The 23,598-nt window shown below is 44.6% G+C and overlaps 1 protein-coding gene across 2 annotated transcripts in view; it reads right to left on the bottom strand.

The window, feature by feature from the left end:
- CERS3 (ceramide synthase 3) overlaps positions 1-23,390 on the bottom strand; it is a 103,759-nt gene extending 80,369 nt beyond the window's left edge. The window contains exon 1 of one of the 2 annotated variants that reach the window (XM_088789325.1): positions 23,270-23,390. The gene's annotated coding sequence lies outside the window, so the exon portion shown is untranslated. Of the gene's footprint in view, positions 1-6,039; positions 6,219-23,269 lie in introns of those variants that run through there. The other variant, XM_074317748.2, reaches the window with a different exon arrangement.
- Between the last annotated feature and the right edge of the window lie 208 nt (positions 23,391-23,598).

Below are 23,598 nucleotides of genomic sequence, written 5' to 3'. Positions count from 1 at the left end.
AGTTTCAGCTGCTTCATATCCTAACCAACACTTCTATGGTCCATCTTTTAACATTGAGCCTCTCTGGTGGGTGTGTAGTGGTACTTCATTGTGGCTTTAACTTGCATTCCCGATGGCTACTAACGTTGAGCATAACATTTCTTGGCTGGCTGGATATGCTCCTTTGGGAAGGACCTGCCCGTTTTCCTATTGTATTGGTCTATCTTTTTACATGGACTTGTTTCTTTGTCCTGGATATGACTCCTTGTTGATTACATGTATGGCAAATGTCCCCATCCCCTCTGCGAGTTGTCTTTTGTTCTTGCAATGGTATGCTTTGATGGAAAGAAGTTCCTAGTTTTAATATAATTCACTTTATAGATCTGTTTTTGTCCTATTAGTACATTTCGGGTCTTGTTTAAGAAATCATTTCCTTCTCCAAGGCATATTCTATTTTGTCATCCAGAATGCTGCAGTCCAATAGAATAATAGTGGAAACCCAATATGTAATTTAAAATTTTCTAGTGGCCACATTTTAAAAAGTAAAAAGAAATTAATTTGAATATTTTTATTTAACCCAATATATCCAAAACATTATCATTTTAACATGTGATCAATATAAAATTTTTGAGATATTTTCAGTTCTTTCTCTACAGTTAGTTTTAGAAATCTTCTGTGTGTTCTGCATGTAGAGCATATCTCTATCGGATAAGCCGCATTTCAGGGACTCAGCAGCCACAAATAGCTAGTGGCTAGCACACGGGACAGACCTAACAGTTATGTTGTTTTACCTGTCACATCCATATTACCATTTAGAGCTGTATAAATTTTGAGGTTAGACTCAAGATTCATTTCTTACCATATGGATAACCAAATGGCCGTTCTTGCCTTACAATATCAATATTGTCATAAACCAAAGGTCCAAATATATGGAGGTTTATTTCTGGAATCTCTAGTTCATCCTGTTGATCTGGGGTGCCTTTGGCTTTAGTTTTTTGGGTTTTTTTTTTTTTTTAAGTTCCCTACTGATTCTTATTTTCAGCCAGTACTGAGAACCACTACCAGTGGGTCATAAAATTAATTAGTAGGTCATGAACAAAAATTTTATAGAGTGAAATGGAATAGAAGAGAAAACATCAATATGTATCAGCTGTTGTTTTTTGAAACTTTTATTTCCATTAGTGTGTGTGTTTGTGTGTATGTGTGTGTGTTTGTGTGTGTGTGTGTGTGTATGTTCTAAGTTAAGATCTAAAAAGTATTTCTTACCATTAGTGACAGTCAAAAAAGTTTGAAAACCACTACAATAGTGTAATCAGTAAAATAATTACTTAGGAAAATTCAACTTGCATATTAATTTGCACTCATCATCTAGAAATGCTCTGACGTCTTCTTCTTTTACAATTGATTATAGACCAGCATTCACATAAAGCAGATTTCCACTGGGAACAAGTCAGGAAAAGCCAGTTACAACTAATGGAACAGAAGGAGCTTCCTACGAGCCCCGGTACCTTGGACCCACAGTGGAGTATATGATAACAAGCCTGTGACGTGAACATTACAAATGAAAATCATTAATCTGCGCAATTTGAGATTGGTTCAGCAACAGCATCTTCTAACTTTTTAAAGTTTTAATCAGCTACCAAACAAGAAAATAAAACTCGAGGGGAAGACATTGAAGCCAATTTAGTTATTAAATGATGTCAAGTAATGTTCACTGTTGAAGAAAATGCTCTCAGAATTTTTGCTTGAATCTTGACCTGATTACTTTACTGTTCAGTCTGAGTCAGGACCAATCTAAACAACAAGTATCTATTGACTATTCGCTACAATATGTCTGGCAAAGGAATCAAAATAAAAGTAGACCTTGTTCCTGCATACATACAAGTATCTATCGGGAACACATGGATTAAGACATTTGATTTTTCCTCACTAAGTAATTCATTTTAGAACATGGCTATAGTAAATAAAAATGATTTCAAGCCCCTTAATGTCATATTTTATCTCTGCAAAAGACCTAAACATATATGCCTTAGCTGTGAATTGTACAGTTTTCCCAGTAAGGAGAAATGTATTTGGTGGTCATTTCACAATACCTACAAATATCTACTCATCATGTAACACCTGAAACTAATATAATAGTATAAGTCAATTATACCCCAATTAAAGAAAAAGCTAAGGAACTACTTCCATTTCTCCCTTCTCCAGTTCCAGTGTGTACGTCACATGTCCCAGAAGGCACAGCTACAAGATGGAAGAAAGCAGCACAATCTATGAGAGGAGAAATCAACCTCTGTGGCACATACACAAAAAAGTGGGTACTTTTGGGTTTGTTTTTATGTTGTGCCCAAGGACACGAGTGTGTGTGATGTGTGTGTGTGCGTGTACGTGTGTCTATGTGTGCCAATCCTAAGCAGAGTTACTTGGAAATTGTGGTTAAATATCTTAGTTTTCTGGTATTTCCTGAAGATATAAGTCAGGAAACAATAACAAGGAAACTTTCCATTGAATTGGAGCATTGTATAAACCAAACACGAGCTAGCGTTAGGCCTCTGGTCCGTTCGGTTTGCTCTCCTTAAGCACACACAGCACAACCTTGCTCCACAGACTCTCCAGGAACCAGGTGGGCAAAAAAGTAAAGAAGAAATGGCTATTCCAATGAACCGAACCCCCTTAACTTTCTATTTGAGCAGCATGTAGACACTCTCAGTCTGAGAATTTTGAAATTCTCATACTTGGGCGAGATGAAATGTGTCTCCAGGTCAATTCCCTTTCTCACTAAAACTATCTTCTGTTTGTTAATGGGCTTTCTCAGACTTTAAGGAGTGATGATGGTGACCTTTGGAAATATTTTAACTGTTTAAAAAACCCAGTGATTGCTGAAGGCCATTTATAATCAAACATCTATCCACCATCAGCACACAGCCTGTGGGGAGTTCTGGCTGTTACAGCGTTGTACAAGGTCAGGAATTCTTAATCTCCCTGTTCGCTTGCCATTTGAGGTTTTATACCTAAGCCCTGCTTTACTTTAGTTGGGATTTTAGCTTCAGGTCTGTTTTCATCATTGAAAACCCATGCTACCAGACAGAATCTTAAGGCAGTATGTATAGGCGGACCCATAAAATGACGACACTGATTGTCGCATCGGGCTTAGGAAAACAAATCCTGCTACTTTAGAATCTTTTCTCCTAGTTCCAATTTTCTGGTCTATCCTGAGCTGACACAAAGATTTCTTCAATCATCCTGGGGCCACCAAGCCAATAAAACAACAAATTCGGGCCGTGCGAGACCGAGAAGGTCAGGGCAGGTGTTTCCAAGAGAAGGAAGAACACAACTGCATCTGATTCCAGCAGGAGGCCCCGGTTCCTGCCCTGTTGTCTGCTACAATCTGCTCTCATCGGGACGCATAGTTAGGGACAGAGTGCCAAAACACCATTCCGGATGCCAACTGGCCTACTTGATAAACTTGAATCCAGGCTTTCAGCCAGTAAGTAAGGCCATCACGCTTGTCCCAAATCCATCTTTTTAAAGGTGCATTTTTGTGCTGTTCAGTCTTTGTGCTGCATCCCTAAATTCATGTCAGGGAGGCCTCGGAAAGCCCAAGGCTGCTGTGAGATTGTCCGGGGCCCAAGCTAAATAAATGGCTGCCACACGATACTCTGTGTTCCATGAGATCTGGAAGCCAGACCCTCCTCCCATGCGTACCGTGCCGGCAATGCTTCTGTTATGACTTTGGGGGCCCAGGAAAACTCAGACAAAGTATGTGTGGGGTGTGTGTGTGTGTGTGTGTGTGTGTGTATACACTAATGTGTGCATAAAAACCTATCTTTCCTGACCTGCAACGCTGCAATCACTACCACAACAAACTGACTTCTGCCCAAGAAGTCTCTGATGTTCTTGCTTGTGTGCCTGATTTTACTAGGCTCTGGGTTTCTCCGCATAGGACACTCACTACTCTGTTTCGGAGGCTGTGTCCAAATCAGACCAGCTCCAGCATGAATGACCCCATCAGCACAAGGCGGGTTTCACGGTCAGTGACACCGCGATGTAACACAGGCACAGGTCAGCCCCAAGGCGGGCTCCCTTACTCGCTGCCGACACCGAGCCCAGAACAGAATCTAGCACACCAAACTATCAACAATAACTGGAGAGGTGACTACTATGTATGGAGAGACTCCCACTTGGCAGTCATGCAGGAGGCACTTCGCACACCTCGTCTTTCTATTCCTTAGAAACAAAGAACCTTGTGTACTGGACAGGGCGATACTTAGCTCATCCATAAGGAAACCAGGTTGGAAGGATTTCACTGACTGGCCTAAGTCACAGACCTAGGAAGCGGAGATTCACACCGGGCTGTGTGAGCCCCTCTAGACACAGTCTGTCCGCCAGACCATGTGTTGGCTTCACCCCAGCAGTAGAAGCCAATTATACCGTGTTTCCCTGAAAAGAAGACCTGGCCGGACAACCAGCTCTAATGTATCTTTTGGAGCAAAAATTAATATAAGACCCAGTCTTATTTTACTATAATATTATATATTCTATAATTAGTATACATTATATTATATTATATTATATTATATTATATTATATTATATTATATTATATTATATTATATTATATTATATTATATCCCAGTCTTACATTATATTAAAATAAGACTGAGTCTTATATTAATTTTTGCTCCAAAAACGCATTAGAGCTGATGGTCCAGCCAGGTCTTCTTTTCGGGGAAACACGGTAGATTGACTTTTGGTCTTTTGCTGTAAGACACCAAGTGAGCATATTCGCCCATCATCATGGGCTCTGAAACTCGCCCATGAGGACGCTGAGGCCTAACAGGGGACGATGGGGACGTACGGGTACGATACATCTCTGGGCTTGGACAGGCTGTCTCCCCGCCCGGCTGTGCCACTGTAAATCACACTCAGCCTGGATTTCCTCACCTGCAACCTGTCACATGAGCTCTGTCGCATTGGATTAAGTGGGAAAATTCAAGTATGCACGGCAAGGACCCTATACATGTAGATTATTACTGACCCAGAATTATCTTCAAAGTTACATAAATTAATTTGGTTGCTTTTAGGAAGGGCAGAAGTATTTTTAAGGGGAGGGACTCTAGAATTGCTATCTGTATGAACATATATATGCCTCTTTTCCCCTAAAGAACTTGTCCCTTTGGCCAGCAAGTCTACGGATACAATGTTAAGTGGAAACCCCTTTTATAAAAAGGGCTTGTAGGAGGAGAGGAACGAAAAAGTGCTTATTTAAAGTCTGAGCCCTCACGCCTGGTAGAGACGGCACTTGAACATACGGCTTAACAAAAAATTAATATTCACCCTCTGATAAGGCCCAAAGGTTTCTTTCTCTTGCTCTGTATAAGGCTATTGAGGAAATAAAATTGCTTCAAGGAACATCCTTGCTAACTATGGGCTTGGGTTAGAAAAAATAGGGTTGTTTTGCTTCTTCCCACGAGGCAGGCAGTTTTAGAGCTCATTCACCAGTAACGTCTTCTGGAGATAACACTGAGACTGTTTGCTCAAGTCAGGGCAGCGGAGAAAAGTTTACCGCTGGGAAGTGAGCAAGCCCGGCCTTGTTCCAACCTGAAGACCTTCGGAAATGGTCGGAAATGGCCTTGGCCGTGCCAACGGGAGGGAGATCCCTGATCACACTTTTCACTTCCCTCTGAGTCACGTCTCTCCTAGTAAACAGAGCTGTGCTGACGGAGCGTCAGCCTCCTGGGATTTCACTCTGAGCAAGCCTTCCTACCCCTTCCGTGAATCAGTTTAAACTCGCCCCAGAGCTGGCGACGCAGGTCAGAAGTACGAGTCTGGGTGCCAACACTCGCTCCCCTGCTAAGCACTTCTGACAGAACCCTCACGAAGCAAAGGGATTCCAACACCTCTTTTCTGTCTCTCACCCAGAACATCAGGGCAATGACAAGCATTTTGATCCTGTCTCTCTTTCTCACACACATACACACACACACACACACACACACACTCAAGGCCACGTTGGTTTTGAAAGCTCTCACAGAGTAGCAACACCCACAAACATGGTGCCTACCTTTCTGGAAGGTCAGTGCACAAAAGATGCCCCTTGCCTGTGGAGAGCGGGAGCCAGCCTCCGGCAGGCGTCCCAGCCAGGCGCCTGCTCGTCAGAGAGAAACACTGCTCATCTCTGCGAGCGCTTGGAAATTCTTTCGGAGACCCACCCTCTAAAGTTGCAAGTCAAGATTTCTGACTGAGGGCCCTCCGTGACGTGAGGCACAGCTACTGGATGGCACCTTCAGGTTCTTCCTGATGGGATGTCATTTCCTGTTTCACCACTTGGGAGAGGAGAAAACTGGAATCAGCCAGCCGTGGGAGCACAAACGATTGCCTCATCTTTGTTGCAATGGGGTGCCTGTGGTCACTGGTCAACCCCTGAACAGGATGGTCCTGCCGTTTCCATGGGAAGGAAGAGGTTTGAGTGGTGGACAGAAACCTGACTGGCACACGGTTGACAACACACTCTTCTCCGAGCTGGTTTGACAGCCATGGTCCCCTCGAGAAGCCCGGGGATACGGGCCGGGCGTTTTGCTCACTCAATCACCACCAGCAAGCTCACCAACGAGGGAGCGTCAGTCCACACTCAGGCGCCTGCGTCCTGGCAAGGGAAGCCTTCCTGAACCACGGAACAACCCCAAAATAAAAGTCTGGCCACTCTTCTTTTTAGAAAAGGCAGATGTCATTCTCTTGGTTTTTATTTGTGTCCATCTCCAAAGAACAATCATGAGAGACAATGAAAGACACACCTATTAAACAGCAGGACATAAATGTCATCTCTGTCCATTTCAAAGGTAAAGCGTGCCTGCATTTTATAACGTTTATGTGAGACGGTGAACCTTTTGGGGCCGTTTTCACTTTCTCCTGCCTGAAGATGAAACAATTCCAGGCGTGGATTACTTAAAGGTGCTTTGACAAGTCAGAAAGCTTCAACAAGTTGAGTCCTGTACCCCTGTGAGCCAAACCTCATCTCCCAGGAGGCTGGGGCCGCACCGGCCTTCCCTTGAAAGCCTGTTGCAAAGCTCCTCCCGTTGGCTGACTTACCTGCTGAAAGACACCTGTCTTCTTCTGTCAGCTAAGAGACGACAGCAAATGAAAAACTGACTAGAGGCTGAGAAGAGGAAACACCACTTTCAAATTCTTTGAAACCACAGTTTCTCAAATTTCGCTAATGAATTTAATTCAGAGAAGGTGAAGGCCTCTTCTCTCAACACTTGCCCATTCCATTCTTCCTCCTCTGGTTTTCTCTTTCCAGACTTTCTTTTTTTCCTCTTACGTGGTTCATACATTTTCAAACTCGTCCGGCAGGAGGGCTGAGCCTCCAGCCGCTTAGCGTGGCAGGCTGTGGTTCAGACCCTCCTCACATGTCACCAGGAGACGAGGCAGAATGGCCTGTCTTCCTGCCCGAGACCCCCCGTTTCTAGTCCATCTTCCTCCAGCTGCCCCCCGACTTCTCTCTCTAATTAAACATTGTTTCCTTCCTCCTGTCTCTCTCTCCTGCTGCCTTTTCGCTACAGGATTCCTTAGCATGGGAGGCAGCCTGGCTGCAACCAACCCTCCAGAATCTCCCTTTGCCCCTTCCTGCTCCTTTCCAGGCAGCTTCGGCGCCCTTCCGTGCGCTTCCTTCTGCCTCCTCTGCCTGATGACCACCTGCCTGCCCTGCCCGGCCCCCCAGCCCTGAGCCCTCCCTGCTCTGTGCTCATAGTGACATTACAGCACTGACGTCACTGTCATCACCTCACTGGTTCCGGATCTGCTTCCCCAACTCCACTGGGGAGCCTTCTGCGACATTCCTTAGACACCTTTCACTCCTGGAGCTCAAGATGGTACCTAGCTGGTCCCTACCTGTCAAACACCAGTCGTCGTGAGCGTCCAACACTCACCTTCACTCTGGGGAAGAAAAGACCCCTCAACTCTACTCCGGATTCCCGGTCTCGGAATTCAACAAGCCATTCATCATCTGTAGAATTAAATGCATGTCATCTGCCGATGAAATATAAAGTTCACGTCAAATATGTAATGCGTAGGGAGGGCTCAACACCTCCTCTACCATCAAAAACAGGTTGTGAGCTGCTGGATTTCTTGAATTGCTGTCAAGGGGTAGTTCGCCCTTCTTGGGGACAGATGTTCAAATTAACCTATTGCGCGATCTATGTAAGGGGACAACAGTAAGAGGGATGGAAGTGAGGGATTCTGAAGGTTGGCTACAGCTCCGCCAAAGGGTCCAACTCCTCTGAGGAAGGAGAACAAATACAAATACGGTTCTTTCGAGGACTCCAAAGGTAATGCCTCTCCTTTTCTCTTTCTCACTCGTGCCTCATCAAAAATGTATCAGTTTGTTGCTAACAGAAAGCAAGAACCCCGGGCAGCATGACAGAGCAAGATGCCTGTGTGTGGGTGTCCTTCCTTCTAGGTAATACCCCACGGTTCCATTTCCTGAGAGAAGTTTGGCAGTGACGTAAGACATTAAATCAGTTCTATATTTTGAAGCTTCATTAATCAATATTAAGTCATTTATTAAAATCTTAATGATTCATTGCATTTTAAACAGTGAAGAGCACTCTTCTGAAAAGTAAATGTAAGAAATTAAGCCTGATCTTAGTGGAGAAGTTTCGCGGGGAGCAGCGGGGGGTGCATCATAAAACTGATGAGTCAGGAGAACTGACTGGGTGGTGAACACACAATGGGATTTATAGATGATCTAACACAGAATTGTACACCTGAAATCTATGTAACTTTACTAACAATTGTCACCCCAATAAATTAAAACAAAAACAAAAACTGATGAGTCTCTTACACACTGAACAAGCTTGACACTAAATGTTACTAAAGTGAGTAGATGTTTAAAGTGCCAACTGAGTGTATTTCCTACAGTAAAGCGGGGGGGGCGGGGGGGGAAGAGCAGTGTGGATCCAAGGCAAACCCAATCAGGATTCTGGACGCCACTCAGGAACACGGGGCGAGGACAACAGGCTAAGTGGGACACAGGAAAACAGACTCTGGGCCCAGCAGGAAGAGGAGGAGACACCATGCCCAGAGTTCTGCTGGCCGGGAGCAAAGGGTCACAGCTGCACCGAGTGGACCAACTTCCAGTACTCTGAATCACGTGCTAGGTTTCAATCCAATCCTTAACCCAATTTTCTAGAAAGGAAAATGTACGTTTGATAGACTTGACTCGCTTTTCCCTCAGAGGAGAAAATCCCTTACAAGAAACTTAGTGAATACAGTTTTGGGCCCGTCGATGTGAACCTGAGCAGTCCAGTTCCCCCAGCTTTTGCTCTCAACAAACGATATTTTCCTGTAATGTTTCATCTTAGTGTTTTCACAGGCTTTTCCAATGCAAAGCTTTGCTCACAGACAGAAATGTTCAATCCACATGCTATCAAACTGTGTCTCCTTTAAATAGGTATATGGGAAAACTCGTGGGGGATATAATGAAACAAGCAAATGTCTCCCTAAATGTCAGGGCCATCCCTGCACTGACTGAATCTGAAGACCACATGTGGACATAAAATTGCCCCCTCCCCCTGCACCCCAGGTGATCTGCCTGAATCCCCACAATGCATCGGAGACAACGGGCCCTGACTGGTGGCTCCCTTAGCTGCTCTCTCCAGGGTCCACACTTTCCCTGGCAGATCAGTTGATTGACAGGCTACTTTGAGAGAAAGTGAGAAAACAGAACAGGTCATCAGAACTAAGGGTTCGCATCCACTGCAACTGCAGGGCCCTCCCTCCCGGCACACTTCACCCCCTCTCCTGCTTCAGGCTTTGTACTCGTCACTGCCTAATACACGTGGCTTCTTCCTCATTTACTTGTTTGTCCTCTGTCTCCCCATTAGAATGGCCGCTCCAGGAAGGCTGGGAGTTTTCTCTGCTTTGTTCACAGCTAAGTCTTCAGCAGTCAGGACGGCTCTTGGCACAGAGGTGACACTCCGTGCTGAGAGTACATTCAGTTATTTACAATGTGTCTCTTCCTCTCTCCACCACAATGGGCAATTCACTGGGCTTTTTCAAAACTTACAGTCCATCTTGCGTGTCATGAAGACGGCCAGATCTACTGAGTTTGTGGGAGAGGGGGAGACTTCTTTCCCTGGAACGCTTAAGTCTGTCACATACTGAGTCCTTGAAGCAAAGAATTTCTTTCCTGTACTCTGGGAAAGCCATGGAGCTGTATGCCAGCCAGACGACACAGTGTTAGGGGACCTGGCTCTCAGCCTCGCCATCCGCTGCCCCCACAAAGGGCTGGCCAGGCAGTCTGCGTATATGGCGCCCAAACTCAGGAGTGGCTGTCAGTGATGGGACAGGCCACCTCTCAACTGGCCTCTTCCAGAAAGGTGCTGTCACTAAACCCTAGTCCTACTATGTGCTCACCATGTGTGTGAACCTCTTCTTGGCTGTGTGACTCCAGACAAGTCACTTCACCTCTCAGTCCCTTTGGGTTTCTCAGATGCAAAATGAGGGAAACAATCGCAATACTTTTTAAGAGTTGCAGAAATATGAAATAATATATAAAAAAGCACTTAGGAGAGTACCTGGCATATAGTAAGTACTCTGTGAATGTGACCCATGATTATGATTATATTATTAATTTAGTTCATCCATGGGCTTCAGTCCTATGTTACTTTGTAATAGGCCTTATTTCGTGCGTATAGGCTTAGTTCCTCCAATTAAATCTTGAGTATCGGACTGTGGAAAGTCTAGCACCCATTACAATTCTCTGAATATGGCATTTATTCATTAACTCATTCAACAAGTATTTACTGGGTTCATATGATGTGCCAGGCACGTGATATCTTTTGAAGAGCTAAGGATCTCAAGAATAAAAATATAGCCTGACTGCCACGACAGACACTCCCACAGATGAGCAAAAGCGTGCACACCCCTATTAGGTAGAGTGCAGAGGGAAATCTGTATGTGGTGTGGGTATAGCTGTGTGCTCTACACAGGTGCACATTGGGACCACAGAGGAGATGGACTCTCACACATTTACTATTAATATTTCACATCCCACGTGCATGGAAGCATAAGCCATGGATTTTAAACAAGGAGCTAAGACTACATAAACATGGCATCAGGAAACAGACAAAACGGGCAGATAAAGTTTTCACCCCCCGGCTCCCCAAACAACCAATCCCGTGACTATTTCAGTCTGTGAAGGGAGAACCTGGGTAGCTTCAACATCTGCCCTCCCTTTAGCTACCAGTGTGCTGGGCATCCAAGTAAATTAAATATTTCACATGCTCTGAATGGATTTATACGAGTTGTATCAGCTCTCACATGGTAGGAAGAAATAGGAGGCAAGAGGGGGATGAATGAATGAATATCTGGGTTGTTAATATCATGTTATGTGTGACAAGATAATGAGGCAACAAAATATCCCTTATCCATCCAGCCATCATTCACTGGACACGCGCATTGTATAAGGTGCTAGAAATACAAAGATGGAGACAATGTTTCTAACCTCAGGGAGATTACTCTCCAATGTTTCTAACTCACAGAGATTACTCTACAATGTTTCTAACCTCACGGAGATTATTCTATCCTTTCCCTGTTACTCCAGTTCTCTCTCCTATCCCACATCCTACATACCACCTGCCAACAAAGAACTGGGAGGAGATCTGCTTGGCTAACCTGAGACACCCAAGAATGGGTACCTCTCTTCAGCTTGTGAATTCTTGGGTACGATTTTGTTAAAAAAGCAAGATGGAGTGTCCCATGAAACACACCAGCTGGACTAAGTTTCCTGACGTCAGCCAACGAAGTCTCGTTCTCAAGCACAAGACAATCCCCCCTCTGCCTTCTAATTAACAAAAGTCTTTGTTACTCCACGGGGCACTAGAAACATAGACCAGGCTAGAGGTTCAGAGTGAGCGTGTGTAGGACTGTGGTTATTGGACAGGCTCGGTCACTCTTCGGTCTTTTGCAGACACTCTCAGAGTGGAGTTCTAAACCCAATGCATCTCCCCTCCTCAGCTGCTTTTGGTGGAAGCCACCAACATCCCCGGTGACCAGGACATCCAGGTGCAAGAGTGGTCCTGAGACCCCAATCCTAGGGGGCTGTTTTCTCTCCCGTTCTGGTCCCTGAGACCAAGCTGCCCTCCTGCTTGCCAGATCTCCAGGAAATCTCCATACACAGCCCTCATCAAGTTACCTCCTTGCACCAAAACTTACGGCTTCTTTATGCTGGTTACATTACGTCTAAACTTCTGACGACCTACTTTCTAAACTTCCCTCCAAAATGGGATCCCCGCCCAGCCTATCCTACTTTACTCTCCACTGTACCCCAATACCAACCTCCCCTTGGGCTGAGTCAGTGGCTATGCCCGCTGTGTCCTTTGCTCACGCCACGTCTCTGAGCCCTCCTTATCCACGCCCCACCCATTTCTTCAGGGAAACTCTGCCTCTTGAATCAACCTCTCTCTCGACTCCCACCATTAGCCCCATTTTATATGCAGTCCCGCTCTTTCCTAGTAAAGCACAAAATACTTCTATAACCTAACTGGATCAGTGTGTGTACATACCACCAGGTTCCTAGGAGACCCTCAGTAACTATTAGTGAAGGCGCTGGCTGATCACGCTCCTTCCCCTATGTTTTAAGCCATAGGTACTTTCTGCTGCTCTTCTTCCTCCTTCTATGGTATGCTCACCCCTTCAATAATTATTTACTGAGCACCTCCTATGTGCCTGAAAACAGGGAAATCACAGGAAACGAGACAGCTATGGTCCCTGCTGTCTAGGGACTGAGTCTCGAGCTTTGGCTATGGCTGGGGAAAGCTGGCATAGTGTCTGAACTTCCACAGTCATTGGCTCTCCCTCTGGGGGAACACTCAGCAGGTGAACTGAACTACACAGTAAGTGAAGGGATCTAACACCTTGGAAGACACTAGAGAGATGTGAGCATTATGCTATAATCGACATAGCAAGTTGATTATAAAGTGTTCCTCACTGCCATCCACTGAGACCTCACAGGCAGGATATTGCTACAGTGAGGGGAAATGTTCCTTTTTTTTTTTTTTTTTTTGACTTCCTTTGCATTAGGCTGGTTTTGAATTACAAATTCTGATGTCACAACTTGTTTCACAGTGGGGTGTTGTTTGCGAGTATTCTATAAACAGGATTTCTATTCACTTACCTCTTTTCAAAGACATGTCATAACTTCCCTGAAATAAATATGCCAAATATTAGTTGACCTTAAAAAAATGAGGGGGCAGATGGGTGGCTCAGTTGGTTAGAGTGCGAGCTCTGGGCAACGGGGCTGCCGGTTCGATTCTTACATGGGCCAGCGAGCTGCACCCTCCACAACTAGAATGAAGTTAATGAGCTGCCACTGAGCTCCCGAGTGGCCAGATGGCTCAGGTAGTTGGAACGCATCCTCTCAACCACAAGGTTGCCGGTTCAACTCCCGCAAGGGATGGTGGGCTGTGCCGCCTGCAACTAACAACAGCAACTGGACCTAGAGCGGAGCTGCGCCCTCCACAACTAAAATTGAAAGGACAACAACTTGACTTGGAAAAGTCCCAGAAGTACACACTGTTCCCCTTCCCCAATAAAATCTTAAAAAAAAAAAAAAAAAAAAAAAAAAAAAAAGATTAAAAAAAAAAGGAATGAGATATAAAAATTAAGTTTGACTAAAAACTAACAAATTGAATCACTGAATGTATACATGAATAATTTGTAATGTTCATTCATCCACACATTTATGGAGCTCTTATCATAGCAGTTACACCAGTAAGTACGGTCAAAGTAAAAATAGTTTGCTTTATCATGTCACACTGTCTGTGAGGCCCATTTGCAAAATGGAATATTAGCCGTTTACAATTAAGTGTCTGGCCTAGACATAGAGGATCACCTCTATACTGGGAAATTATCTCCAACAACTACAGTCTAAATGTAGTTATTTAAATCCTTAAAATCAAAATCAATCAAGCATTCAACAAATAAACACACACACAAAATATAAAAATAATTATTACAATGAGCATTTTAGGGCTTCAAATTTCAGTTAATTTTTTTTTTAACCTTTTATCAAAACTGAAAAGAAAATCATCTGGCAATTCAATAACAAAAATCCCTTTGGCTTCAGACAGACTGTCAAGGTTCTGTTTCCAGAGAAAGTAACACAATAACTAGAATAGACCAGAAAAGTCCTGGACTGTAAAACAGCATGACTAGGTTTCAGTAGGAAGAATGTAAAGCACCAATCCTCCTCGTATGGTCACACAAGGCAACAGTAGAAGTAACCTATAAATCATGCATATTTTCATAGTAACAATGATGGCTTCTGGCTTCCAGGATTGGCAACAATCAGAGTGACTGATCTCATATACGGGAGCAATTCTGCCATTCATTCCATTCCTCTCATGTCAGCAATGATCTATACTGACTCTGATAGATCAGATAACCAAACACATGCCATGCTAATAGCATGTAAAGTAAATATAAAACATGGAGCTAATTAGGGCAGAAATACCATTTGACTCTTCCACAGTTTCAATCAAGTAAATCATTGGTATCAAGATAGATTGTTACTACTGCAAGGTACTTTCTGATTATGGAACATATTTATCTGAACCCAGTAACTTAATTTTTCAACTGCAATGCACAATAGATACATTTTACATCATGACCTAAGACAACATACCTACAAATACATAACACTAAAACCAAAGTTTCTCAAAGCAACACTTACGCGTACTATTTGTGATGTATTTTATTATCTATTTTAGCCTAATCTAGACTCTTTAAAAAATGCTGGTCTGGACCTACTAAAATATTTACTGACCCATTAATGGATGATAAGGCACAGCATACACTGCTCAAACCAACCTAACTGGTTTGTTTTACCTTTTCTACAACTCCACATACTAATTAGTGATGTGTTTTTTTTCTTTCTCATTCCAGTGGATTTAAAGACATTTCCTGATGGGATAAAAGAAAAATTCGGGTAAGCCCTAGATATCAGAAGACACTTTGCAGGTGAGTTAGGCCTGCAAATTGACTACAAAGAAGAGGGTAGGTGCCATTTTCATCACTGATGACCTCAGACTGGGTCTGAGCCATACTGGGTCCTTGATAAATTTTGTCGAATTTTAGAGTAAACAAAGGGGTGTTTGTAGTGTTTGAAGTCACGGCATAGGGATAATAACTTTCGCTGAGAAAAACAAAGCTACTCAAAGAGGCTTCCTGGCCAGGGGTACAGAGGCCACGGGGCTTGGGGAATCAAGTGGAGGTCTTCCTTCAGTCCACCAGGGACAGTCTCCAGGGCTCCCTGCTGAACACGCTACCTGAGAACTCGGCAGAAATCTGGGCTAGATCTCTATTCACCTGAGTGGGCTTCACATCCAGGGAAGATGGAGCCAAGCTAGCAACTCACAAAAGCCCATTATGGCAAAAGAAAACCACTGGCATTGCAGCCCCGGGGCGGCGCCAAATGGATCGCAAGGACCAGTGTGCAGGGGCTGCAGCAACAGGAGCAGCGACTCCACCCAGGCCTTGGCCTGGGCCTGCGCGGGGACAGGAGACCAGGGCCCAGACATGGCCTGCGCGGGGACAGGGCCCAGACACGGCCTGCGCGGGAACAGGGCCCAGACATGGCCTGCGCAGGGACAGGGCCCAGACATGGCCTGCGTGGGGACAGGGCCCAGACATGGCCTGCGCAGGGACAGGGCCCAGACACGGCCTGTTCCGGGATATGGATCAGACACGGCCTCGTGGGGACATGGCCCAGACACGGCCTGCGTGGGAACAGGGCCCGGACACGGCCTCGTGGGGACAGGACCCGGACACGGCCTGTTCGGGGATACGGATCAGACACAGCCTGCGTGGGGTGGGTGCTGGAGACATGACCTTGGCCTACGTGGCGCCCACCCCGGCAGTGAGATCCTGCCGAGCCCCCTACCGCCCCCTCCCCACACACACACCCCACGCGCCTCAGGGTCCCCGGGACGCATCCTTCCCACGCACCTTTCTGCGGCTCTGTCCGGAGGAGGCGGCTCCAATGGCCAGCAGGGCAGAGGGTCAGCGCAGCGGTGCATCCTGGGACCGCCCCGCGAGGTCCGGCTCCGGCCGTGGGGGCGGGGCCAGAGGGAGCGCCCGCAGGGCCACCGCGCTGCCCTGTAATGACAATGGCTTCCTTTTCGTGGCGCTTCACGGGGGCTCGGCTTCCTGTAATCAGCACGCTGGCTGGTAACACGGGCGTGAGCACAGGGCTACAGGACTGACCTGAGCTACGCAGCGAGGTCGCTGCCCAGCCGCGGTTCCAATCTGGGTGTTTAGGATTCCAAACCTGGCTGCTCCTCTACACAGTCTCTCAACTCAAACTCAATGTTTGTGTCTCAACTCAAACATTGCAGTTGGCCTACAGACGTCACAGCTCCTGGGGTAGGGAGACGAAGAGGAAAGCGCTGTAGAATAACTCCATACACCCAGGTGCAGTGACCGCTCATTAAAAGGTTGAATTAACAGCGACAGATCGATAAATAGTAGAGAGATAAAATGGAGTAATGAAAAGAAATCTCCTGCAAAGGGGGAGTATTATTTCTCTGAATATTTGATTAAAATAAAAACCTATGAAAATCATTATTATAGAGGAGATAGTAGAGTGAAGTAAGAAAAACTGGCTTTGGAGCCAGACAGACCTGGGTTTAAATTCTGACTCTTCCATTTACTAATTTCGGGATGTGTGACCTCAGGCTTTTCAATAGCCTTTGAAGATGAGGATAATACTTCCTTCCTGTAGGGTGTCCTGGGGATTAAATAAGATGATATCTATAGAGTATTTAGCATAATATCGGGTGAAAATGAAGCACTCATAAAATGAGGGCTATTTTTACTATTTTTCTTGAGTATAGAAAATTTTTAGAAAGTTATGTTCTTAATAATCAGTAACTTAATAAATCTTATGAAGTCTTAAGTCTTAATAAATTCTCCACGAAATAATAACATAAAGGCACCAAGGAGAGCTCAGGATGAGATTTGAAAAACCAGGCATTCAGATACGGGTAATATATGAATACAGGTGATACGTGAATAGAGATGGATGGCAGGTGATTGCAAGGAAGTAGAAAAATAATCATAGATTTAACACCTGCTTTGGAGGTGATGCTGAGTTGAAATGACATTAGAAAAAATCCAATCAGGTATGAAGTAAAGAATTCAGATATTCTCCCAGAATACACAGAATATTCTCCCAGAATACACAGAAGAAAGAACAAAGATGAAAGTGCTAAGAGAAGTATGGAGATTAGAAAACAGAAACTCAATCTGCAAATGATGATTTAAAAATGAAATGTAAATAATGTTGAAAGAATGGCAAAAGAGAACAGAAAACTATCTCAGATGGTATATAAGACTCATGTTCTAGACAGGAATACTCAAAAGAGAACCAGATTAGCTAGACTCTAGGGACATTTTTGAATTTCAAGGACAAGAAATTATTTGGAACATGCCCATCAGAAAAATCACAGTTAATCTAGAAATAATCAAATGAGGATGGTCTCAGCTGTCTCCACCAGAACAGCTAGGGATAAAAAACAATGGAGCAAAATAGTAACAGTTTAAGAAAAGTTGTAACACAAAAACTATTCTCAGATAAGTTGCTGGTTCAGGTCAACAAAACGAATGGCAACTAAAATATACATTCTGATCTACAAGGTCTCAGAAAATGCATTCCTCTTCCTAGGAAGGTTGCTAAGTGGCATCTCCCCCGGCCCCTACCATCCTTTCTGGAAACACTACCCATAATTCAGATGAAATTAACCATGGCCAGAAAGCTGGAGGGGCCAGGAAAGTGAAAGGAAGCTAAATTCTGCACCTAATGGGGTCTACACTGTGGCTTTTGTCTTGGCTTTGGTGACTAGAAAAAGAACTTTTCAAAACATGCTTTTGGAAAGCATAAAAAGATAGTGATTTGTATAGTTTAAAAAGTAGGTATGTTTTCCAAATAATTGCAAAAACAAATACAAATTGCTAACCACCCATCTGCAACCCAAGAGAAAACAAAGGAAATACCAAGGAAGAATAAACTAAAATGGCAAGAATGTAATTCATTGTAAGAAAAACTGTTTATAAGGTTAAGACTGTGTATGCTATACTGCAATAAAAAGAAACAACTTTTTGATTTATTAAAAAGGAAAAACTTTTTGATTGTGTTTATAACATAAAATCATTTATTCTCTGTTGCTTATCTATGATCAAACCAAAGAAATCATTCCAAAAGGTTTAGATTAAAAGTCACATAATTTAGTTGGGGAAACCTCAAACCCTGGCCACTTTTTTTAGATACCAGTGGTTTTTTTTCACCAGCTGGCTCACAGGCAGGGTGGATAATACAGATTGCATAGCAGTTCCAACATTATTTGTCCTACATATCACTACGGCAAATGGCACACTGCTGTGTTTGTGAGTCCAGCTTCCTGCAGTGAGAATGTCACCACTGACCTGTGACAACTGGAATGACACATCTTCCTGAAGATAGGCCTTTTCTATCCTCGACGACAGACTATTAAAGAACTAAATAGGCAGTACTGTGAAGTTACTTTGTACAGTGCTGTTATGAGGCCAGCTTCTGAATGGAATTCCAATGACTTCTCTCTCTACGCCAATTGAAGAGTCACGTACAAGGTCCATTTCCAAATCCCCATCTGATGATAGGTGCTGACATGCTTTCCTGCCCATACAGACCTTTCAGAGAATAGGGTTATTTGTGGTTGCTCCTAAATGTTACTCTGATTCCACACTTAGTTTGCAATAAAAATCATCATATCGTGATTAAGCTGTTGGCAATGAATTTCATTTTCCAGTTCATCACTTATCTTCCCTTCCATGTAATCATCAAATCTATTCATTATGCATATTAAAAGTCACACAATGAAGAGGGCACATGCCATATTCAAGCAAAGAATGCTATGTGACACCAAAAATGATTTACTTGTCAACAATCTAGTAAGGGAAATCTTTTTATTATTAAAAAAAAAAAATAGCAAAATCAGAAAAAAAATTTACAGGAAAACTGACAGTCACAAATCCAATCCTACCGTACACTAGCAGGCTATACTACTCTTTTATGTTTTATAGAAACCAACCAACCTAACAAACAAATGAACAAAAATACCCAGAAATTTAGAGATGGAAAATAAACTCTTCTCAACAAATACAACAAGTTTAGCTGTGAGGACACCTGCCCTTCCTTATTATAAATTATTGAGCAACGTAATAAACAAAACCATAAATGACAATGTGTTGCTGGTGTGTTCATTTTGTGGGCCTCACAGGAAAAGTGTGTCTGACCAAAGGCCTAAAACACTTCAAAAACATACATGTTGTCTTGACACCAGCGGCCAGGCCAAGCATCACTTCTAGAAAACATCTTTACTGTAAACCCGTTTTAGACCCTGCGGCTTTCACTGATTAGGTAACTCCTGTCTCAAACCTGACTAAAAACACTAGAACTCTTCTCACCGAAGAGGAAATCATACCCTGATCCCCTTCCATTTCCCGGTTGGAAACATCAGAGGACTGTAACTTGCTTTGAAAACAAAACAAAAATCCCCAGAAGGAAAAAGGCAAGCAATCTGGGGTATCTACAAATATCTATTTTATCCAATGCAGTAACTGAGCTTTACCAAGTGGTCTGACTACACTGTAGGGTACTTACTACATGGGAGAGAATAGTTACTCGATGTGGATAGCAAATTGAGAAAGAGATCACTGTTTTTCCCGTATCTTAAAAAAATACACTCGTGAGCTTTATAATTCGGAGGGACTACCTGCTGTGCACAGCTCCACCTTTCTTAGAATAATCAGAAAGACACAGACTTGGTTTGCTGGTCTGACCTCTGACCATGTAGTCAGAACAGGCGTTTGATCAACCACAATTTTCAAAAGGGCATTTGAGTAAAGCGAGACAGCTTTGTACGATGTCATCAACAAGACCCATTCCAGTTCAGTATGTAGGTCAAGTTTCCACACACCTGGGCAGTTCAGTCCACACACCTGAATGCAGCCCGCGTGGGGTGTGGGAGGCAGAGCGGGGCCCGCGTGGGGTGTGGGAGGCAGAGCGGGTCGCGTGTGCTTCACCAATGGGAGGGAAGAGAGGCAGCACGGCAGCACGGGGCCCCACGAGCTGTCTGCTGACCTGAATGTGGCCTTCTGGGGATGGTGTTCAGACCGCTGCAGACTTGGATGGATGATGTGGTTTGCAGCCTTTCTATCATTTCAAGGGTGCCCTCAAAATCCCCATATTCAGGTGGTACAGAGAACGAGAAGTGGAAAACCACTGTCTTGGGGATCTGTCTCTCTCTCCCATGCACACGGGTCCAACTAAAATTGTTCTCTCAGATATCACCCATGGCTTCCGAATGGTCAAAACACCCACTGGCTTCTTTTCAGAGATACCAAACTCCATATACATTTTCCTTCTCAAAGGCCTGCCTCATTGCACTTAGCTTCCTCCTAGCATGCCTTGTTCTCCTGCCTCTGTCATTGCTTTCACTTTCCTTCTCCTATCCACGCCTTTGTGGCCCTCCTCAAATGTCAGGGAAATCATACTGTCATGCGGGGGACCCTGCTTGCTGCCCCACTTGTCATGCAGGGCGTCCGGCGGGGTCTCTGCTCCTGCTCCCCACATTAGAATGCAGGATATGGTGAGGCCAAAAAGGAACACCCACGGAGCCATAAGTAGGGGAGTCATATCACTATAGTCTCACTGGCGGTATCTGCCTCTCTGCAATCTGCTCTTGCTAGCTCAGCCACCATCTTCTTGCTAGCTCCCATTCTTCTGCTAGCGTAGCCTCGGCAGTTATATTAGTGGCCAATGGCTCACTGGTTACAGCTGACAGCCAACTAGCCATAGCTGATGGCCATCCAATCACAGTTGGTGGCCATTTACTACCTGAGCCAGCACCTTTCTACGTGAGGCCGAGAGCCTGGAAACTGCACTTTTTGGGGCTCTGTCCCCACACATACTTTCTCCTGTGATTTTCTTAATACCTGTATTCAAATGACTCCTATGTTTTGTTCTAATGCTGTCCTTATTTTCAACACAGAATTTCTGTGTCTGCTGGATGCTAACACTCAGTTGCAAACGAGCTTCCTCACAAGACTTTCTGCTTCCCTGTTTCCTTAAACAGCAGCAGCCACGCCAAGTGAAAAAAGTCTCAGGTTGGTCCTCTCCCTCCTTTTAAAAATTTGGGTGGTTAGTTTCCCCTCCCATTATACACATGCACATTGTTTAAAAGACTGAGTCTTTTAGTTCTGAAATTTTTCTTGAATTTCTCTTTTCTTTGTGGAACTTCTATTATTCAGTTACCGAAATGTGTGGCCTGGTCTCCACAGTTTCTTATCACTGCGACTTTCCAATTTTTTTGTCCTGTTGCTATACTTTCTTGATTTCCTCCCCTTGATTTTACTACACTTCTATTGTGTGTTTAATTTCCACTATCATATTTATCCATGTATGAGTTTTTTCCCCACTGCCTATTTTGTTATGTATCTTTTAGCACCAATCACCTCTCAGTGTAAGAAAAGCCTAACTTCCTCCTTGCTCAACCTGTCTCATTTGCTTTGGTCTCTGTCTTTCTCGTTAGACTTTCCCCAAATGTCTGCTAATTCCTGGGTTGCTTACTCATATGTAAGAGCTGGGCGCACAGACACCTGGAGAAGCTCTGGGCATTGGGTGAGGTCTGTGACTCTGGGCTTCGCAGGATGGAGATTTGGCTGAGTTATTTCTTTGGGGAAACCCCCATGTATCTTTAGATGCTTCCTCTTGGGTTGGTCAGAATCCCCAGAAAAGTCTCTTCTTGTTTCCTGGGGGAAAAGGCTGGAGACGGTGGTAGCTCCCACCATTCAGTGTGTTCAACGTAAAATGAATGCCATTTTTAGGGTGTTGTGCCTACCCTCAGCTCTGGCTGGCGTTCCCCAGAATGAAGACCTGCTAAGGATCTGGTTTTCTTGGCTGCTAAGTCAGTCCTTCTGTGTCTCACTGCTCTTGACGTTGCCCCTTTACTCGTCTTAGTGGGTCTCTGGAGGGAGAGTCTGATGGGGGCATTCAGCCAGAAGGCCTAGCTCCCCTCTCCCACTCCCACTGCCCGACTCCTGTGGGACCTCCATGGGTCTCCTTCCAAGCCTCCCACTCATCTGCCCAGCCACCATGTTGCTACAGAAGTCACTTTCCTCAAACACACCGTCATTTGCTCAGAAACCTCATTGGTCCTCCACTGCCTACAGAACAGTCAAAACTCCTTAGCACGATGGCCAAGGTCTGGGATCTGACCCCAGGATACCCTGCAGCAGGACGTCTCATCATAGCAGCCACAACACACACCCGTCGGCAACAATTTCAGTTTCCATAGTGCACACCTATCACCGTCTTGAAGACCAGCAATCAGTTATGGGGAGCACATTGGAACCAGGCTGCCTGCAGCCAGTATCTGGTCTCTCTGCCACTTCACCTGTTGGGTGATGGTGGACACGTCACTTAATCTCATCAGCAAACAGGGATCCTAATAGGACCTGCCCTCCCACATTGTTGTGGGGAGACAGAGAACACGTAGAACAATGGTGGCATGTGGGAAGCGCAAGGTTGAGTGGTACAGCTCAAAGTCTCTGCAGATCATCAAATCCGTGGAGAGAGATCGCTTCTCACTCACCCAGCACGGGTGGTGTGCTTATACTGGGACCAACAGGACGCTGCTTTCTAGGGACCACACAAAAAGAGCTAGGCAGAGGGAGACTCTTGACTAACATATAATGGGACAAATGCTAACCACGACACAGGAAAAGAGCGCGGGGAAGAAAACACCAAGGGAATGCGATTTCACGGGTCGGAACAGACGGAGAAGGCTTAGCTCCAGCGTGGCAGATGGGGCTTGGTGAATGAGCACATAAGGCAGCGAGCTAAGGTGCTGCGACAGTGGGTGGGGTAGAACCGCAGGCCCGAGAAGCAGCTTGGGGCCAATTGCACAAGAGCCCTGCACAACCTGTTTGCGTCTGTAGTTCGTTTCAACCCGTTTGTCAATTTCACCATCCGAGCACACCGGGAGAACCAGACGCAATTTTGAGGAGCTTTACTAGCTGAAAGGCAGCTACTTGACAATTACTTTAAAAATACCTGAGAACACGTTCCCAAAATACCTGAAGCAGCCAGACACGAAAGAACACATACTCTATGATTCTATTTATATATATGTATGTATGTATATATATATAACAAGGCATAATTTACCTGTCGTGTTAATTGAGAACAGAGTTACCTTTATGGGTGGAGAGTGAACTGGAAGGGGATCCAAGGGGGACTTCCGGCGGAGCCAGTCATGTTTCTCAATCTAGGTCCTGGTTCCACAGGTGTGTTGTCTGTGAAAATTCACCAAGTTGTAAGTCATATGCTTACACGTGTACTTTCCTGTATCTGCTGTATTCTAAAACCATAAATCAGACTCGACACTGGGTGCTTACTTGGATGCACATATGCTTTGACTTGGAGGAGAGGTGGAGGTCCAGACTGGGCAAACCGCCCTAGTTTTATGTTCCTTTCCCAACTCAGAGCAGCTCTTAGGTACTCTGAATAGCCAAGGGTAGTTAT

Source organism: Rhinolophus sinicus, chromosome 13, assembly GCF_057876585.1.
Source record: "Rhinolophus sinicus isolate RSI-liver-muscle chromosome 13, RSI-T2T, whole genome shotgun sequence".
Lineage (NCBI taxonomy): Eukaryota > Metazoa > Chordata > Mammalia > Chiroptera > Rhinolophidae > Rhinolophus > Rhinolophus sinicus.
This window is presented reverse-complemented; position numbering and strand designations above follow the sequence as displayed.